This window comes from Photinus pyralis, unplaced genomic scaffold (genome assembly GCF_008802855.1).
Source record: "Photinus pyralis isolate 1611_PpyrPB1 unplaced genomic scaffold, Ppyr1.3 Ppyr1.4_LG10, whole genome shotgun sequence".
Classification (NCBI taxonomy): domain Eukaryota; kingdom Metazoa; phylum Arthropoda; class Insecta; order Coleoptera; family Lampyridae; genus Photinus; species Photinus pyralis.
Window position 1 is genome coordinate 6,955,192 of NW_022170250.1, and position 6,145 is coordinate 6,961,336.

Consider the following 6,145-nt stretch of genomic DNA (forward strand, 5'->3'; position numbering starts at 1 on the left):
TACCCTCTAAAATGCAAAATTTTCCAGATACAAGGTTTTTGAAATTGAAAATATATTTTTGCGATTGTCTCCGGAACCGTTCATCGCACAGGAGACAGTTTTTGTAAGCATTTTCTACTCAGAATTGAGTTTTGTACGAATTTTTTTAATTGGTGAAAATTTTGAAGGGGTAGTGGGTGTTTTTCTCCCCAACTTCGACGCCACTGGTAAAAGTAAGGTTTTCTTGGTCAAAAGCTCTAAAGTTTCGGTAACAATCAGCTGTTATGTTGAAAAACATGGTCAATTTTTTAAACAAACATGTTTTTTACTAATTAAACAACATTCATTTAAACATTGAAACAAGTAATTTAAAAAAATGACAAATCATAGCATAGACGATACAACGATGGTCAAATTAGGAAAAAGGTGCGCATTTAAATATAGTTGTTATCATGCTAGAAAATTCCGATTGCTTCCGAAGATATATCAGAAAAACCGAAATTTGTTGATTTCGTTTTTATTTTTGATATTTGAACAAATACAAAACAATAAAAAAAACACTTTGCCACTTTTTGAACTCTACAAGACACCGTTGAGAGTTTTCCAATATAACGATTCGTTTCGGAGAAATCACCATCGACATTATATGGCCCGTAAAAAAAGTACACACTGTATTGAGTAGTATCTTTTACGATATACGACACAAAAAAACAACAGCTAGAAACTGTTGGTTTCAACAGGGTGGTGCACCTGCGTACAACGCGAGAACTATCAGACAAATTTGCTGGAAAAGGGAAAATTTGTCCGATATACAGGGTGTTTTTTTGGCAGCTTTAGTTAAACGTTTCTGGGAAAGTAAAATACGTAGGTTTTTGAAAGTTTGTACTCAGGAGTTACTCTGAAGGCCGAATCTATGTAAAATATTTTCAAAATGTCCGCACTTCCGGAAACACCGGAAGTAGATAGTAATTCCGTTATTTTAAATAGCAACCCCTACTTTTTATTGCATTTTTGGATTCTACGTGAAATTTCAGTCCTTTTGATACCCATATGTCGATATCTGCCATTTATGGTTTTTTAAGTTATTTTGACTTTAAGAAAAAATATGGCGGAAGCAGATGGTACCTTGATAATTGATTACTTGAAAAAGGTTACAGTCATGGCAACCCATTTTTATCAGTGCGTAGAGAATGAATAGGGCTTTCTTTTAGTGTACTTAAAAAAAAGTTAAGTTGCGTACAACCGCACCTATGGAGATCCAAATTTAAGAAACTTCAATGTCTATAAACTCAGTTTGGAATGACCATGTTCTTAATATTGCATGAGATAGAGAATCGAAATTGGCATGTTTTGATATTACATGTTCCTATAGCTATCTTTAACAGTTTCTGATTTATTCCCATTTCATTGAATTGATCTCGGAATTGATGCCATTTTTTTCGCATTTTCTTTTTAGTAGTTGGCCATGATTTTATAACAATTGAATTTTAAACAAATCAAGGAATGGATTCTTTAATACCATTGATTCTAGTTCTAGTCTAAATAATTCATTAATAAATCATTTGTTAAGGATATAGGACGGAAAATTTTTGAAAAATCTAAACAGTCGTTCAACTGAATTTCTTAAACAACGTATAAGTCTGGAAATTAAGAGAGGTAATGCGATATATGTTCTAGCAACAATTCCAAACGAAGTTTTCTATATTTTGCATTGAATTTATTTTGTTAATCTTGCATTTCCAATTCAATTCATTTTCTTAAATATTCTCTTGTAGAGCTTTGTATCACTTGTGCTTCAACGGTTTGAAGTGCATTTGGGGGTATAAAATTTCCAAAAATTCATACAATTTCCTTCCAGTTTTCGAATGAATGTACGGAAAGCACGCGCCGCGATTCTGCCCATTTCACCATAAATAACAATTAAGTTTCAAAATAGGTGAAACCACTACGAGTCATTTTTCGATTTTTGAAAAACTTATGTTAACCTATAACAGTGGGTGATGGATTAGTGTCACTAGATTTGTTTAAAATTCAATTGTTATAGAATCATGGCCGACTACTAAAAAGAAAATCCGAAAAAAATAGTGTCAATTCAATAAAATGGGAATAAGTCAGAAACTGTTAAAGATAGCTATAGGAACATGTATTGTCAAAATATGCCCATTTCGATTCTCTATCTCATGGAATAGTAAGAACATGGTCATTCCATTAAAAAAAACTGAGTTTTTAGTCTTTGAAGTTTCATAAATTTGGATATCCATAGGGGCGGTCGTACGCAACTTAACTTTTTTTTAAGTGCACTAAAAGAAATCCCTATTCATTCTCTATGCACTGATAAAAATAGGTTGCCATGACTACAACCGTTTTCAAGTAATCAATTATCAAGGTACCATCTGCATCCGCCATTTTTTTTCTTAAAGTCAAAATAACTTAAAAACCATAAATGGTAGATATCGACATATGGGTATCAAAAGAAGTGAAATTTCACGTAGAATCCAAAAATGCAATAAAAAATAGGGGTTGCCATTCATTTAAAATAACGAAGTTACTATCTACTTCCGGTGTTTCCGGAAGTGCGGCCATTTCGAAAATATTTTACATCGATTCGGCCTTCAGAGTAACTCCTAAGTACAAATTTTCAAAAACCTACCTATTTTACTTTCCCAGAAACTTTTAACTAAAGCTCCCAAAAAAACACCCTGTACATTCTTGCAGAGTGCACAATGTCAACTTTCTTATTTATTGATATTTTTTTTGAAATTTTTTTCAGATGCTTCTAGTAAAGTCATTCATATCGCGTATTGTAGAATCGCAGATTCCGCAAGGGAAATCATCTTATTAACGGAAACATTTCTTTGAAATCTTAAACATAGACTGGACTGCCGTCTTTATTTTAAACATACTAAATTGCATATCCATTTAGAAGTAAACATAGGGATTTGTGTGTATTGTTTTCCCTATGTCTACTTTAAAATGGCAAAAACTCTTCTGAAGGACGCCTAATTTTATGCAACCAAAATAACCTCTTAAAACAAATGAAAATCTGGCTGTCATATTAATTAATTGGAATAATTGCTTTGGCTTATTTATTTTTATTTTGTTCGTGTGCGATGTATCCAACTAAAGAAAAAGTCGATATTGTCAACTGCCGGGTAACAGTCTAAGGAGCGTAAAAGATTTATTTTCTGTGTTAATCACTTTAAAACTAGTGGTTATTCAAATGCGATCCACATAAGACACCGTAAACAACCCTCAGTTTTAATGGACGGTATGAAACTGAACATTTTCATTTTTGTAGAGGAGAATCCCATAAGAAACTTAAGGGAAATAGCGGCCGAATTTAATATCTCTTCATCATAACCTAAAAGCATACTATTTACTGTCGCTAGAATGACAGTGCAGAATGCGTGCGCATGTTGCAAGGTTGCACAACATTAGGTATCTTTCAGAAGAGTTTTTGTCATTTAAAAGTGGACATAGGAAATCCCTATGTCTACTTCTAAATAAATACCACTGTATACGTAAGAACAGCGGGTCCTCCCTCTATTAAATACGGGTTGATATTCCGCTGTGTTTGAAGGGTATTTGAATCAATTGTTCAAAAGATTTCAAATTGTAAAATACAATCCATCGAATTTTATAAATTAGTTCTTGAAATTCTTTTTATTTTTTTATATCTACAATTCATGAATTTTGATTTTTTAAATGAATTTTAGCCCATTTTTTTCATCATGAGGACACTCACGAAGAGGACTGGAGCATTTGGCAGAGAGATATCCATAAGTGCGAATATTTGGAAAACGGAGGGCCGGATATGAGTACTTACCAAGCAAGAGAAACGCAAAAAACGGTGAATTTTGCTTGAGTGTCTCAAATGTGTGCCAGACGGCCATTAAATGTTTATGTGTAAAGAACTCCCTTCTCCATGAGTCATTGACCAAGAAACTAAACAAACTTTTGCATGTTACTATAAATTTGTGTCAAAACGTCTTATCGTAGCTTTGCGTGGTGTAAAGTAGATGGGGTCCTTATCTTAACAACTGTCTCGTGTGGTTTGTATCTAGGCTAAGAACCCATTTTAGTTTAACGAAGCTTTTTAAGGCTAATAAGAACCCATGTTACCTTAGCCAAGATACTAACCACACGCACCTAGGATAAGAACCCATTTTACTTTAACCGAGATAAAAACCACTCAAGATTGCGTCGTCTACGTGGGCTAGACAGTGGGCGGGGCTTGTGACGTTATAGTCCCTGATGATTAATTAAATCGCATGTCGCAATTAGTTCATTGATCAAAATTAAAGGCTAATTAAACTAATAATAAATTACATAGTTAAATTATATCCGCGATTCTGCCAGTCAGAGTGCGAAACCGCAAAAACAGTCAATTAAAACCCGAAATAAATGAATTAGTCATATTAAAGTACCTATAAATTCCACGAGATTATCCAAAATTCCTAGAAATAATCAAGTCAGCGAATCAATTTAATTGGCCTTGATTGATCCCGCGAATTAAAATAATTCTGCCAATTAAACCGGAAGTAAAATCCAAGATGCCCGCTTACTTACAAACCTAGGTAGAGTAAAAGTCTGATGGGATAGTCAGACCTTTACTCCGACTAGGTTTGCAAGTCCTCGGTGCGTTCGACATTTTAAAATGCCTGTTATTATATACACTTCCACGTTAAAACAAACCTACTAGCAGAGTAGAGGTCTGATGAGGTGTCTACATCTGCTTTGCCTAGGTTTGTATGTTATAATAATGTTAAATTTAAGAAAAAACGTAAACACCAACCCATTTATTTATTATCCCTCTTGTTCTAGGTTCTCAACAGGCTTACGCCCACTTACGGGAATGACCTAATATAAGAACCACTCAATATTACATCATCGACGTGGACTAAACAGTGGGCGTGGTTTGTGACGTCAAAATCCATGATGAATAATTAAATCGCTTGCCAGAAAGTTAATTGATCAAAATTTAAGTCTAATTTCAAGCAATTATATCCGCGAAACTTAATTAATTAAATTAATTAAACTAAATTAATTTACCAGTAGGAAACCATCAAACAGTCAATTAGTAATTTAGAACGCGAACTAAATAAATTGATCAAATTCAAATTCAACGAAAGTATTCAAAATTCTCAGAAATAGCCAATGAAGTCCCCGAAAACACCCTCACCCACGTGACCCGAAGCAATTTATTTGACCTTGATTGGCGCCGCGAATTAAATCGGAAATAAAATCCAAGATGATTGCTTTTGGTGTCTCTGTTCTACTTTTATTGTTAAATATTTCTGACACTTTTATAAACTGAACCGAACCGGTATCTCCTTAACTTATGCGCCATTTTGCATCGTTGTAAAGAAATTTTGCTCCCGAGATTTTTCAAAAATTGTTATCTCGTGGGGCCGCAGACATTTTATTAAATAATGTTTCTTTATGAAGAAATTGCGAGGCGCCTGTTAACGCCGTTGGAATGAAATTTTGCGCTTTCAGAGAAAATCAGTTACTTAGTGCAATAGTAACTATTCTGGCCCCACGCTTTTTTATAAATGCATTATTCCTCTAGTACAAAAACAGTCACGTCAATCATCGCAGGTAGTCGCCCACTGTAAAACTGGTCGCATGTGTGGTGTACACAAATTATGCTCATCTCTATCAAGCCCATGCGAAGAAAAAGACATAAGTTTTGCAGTGGGCGACTATTTTCACAAACCTAGGCAGAGTAAAGATTTGATGGGGCAGGTCAGACCTCTACTCTGACTAGGTTTGTGCCGAACTCACCTTCGGCTCGCTCGGAAATAACCTAGGCAGAGTAGAAACCTTCTGGGGCAAGTCAGATTTCTGCTCCGCCTAGGTTTGTGAGTTCAAATATATCACGTTCTTGAGGTATAAGGGAATGTACCCGATCACGATAAGAGGTCGAGGAGGAGGGCTATGGTAGGTAGAAATTATTCCTATCGTTGGGACCTTTCATTAGAGTACCATGAAGGATAAAACTAGTTTCACCCCCCCCCCCCCCCTCACCCACCGCCCCGAACTTTGATAAGAGGACAGAAACAAGGGGAGTAATTGGTACAAAACGGTTCCTTTCGTTGAGACCTTTCATTAGAATACCCTGAAGGGTAGAACATGTGCCCCCCCCCCCCCCCCCCCCCCCCCC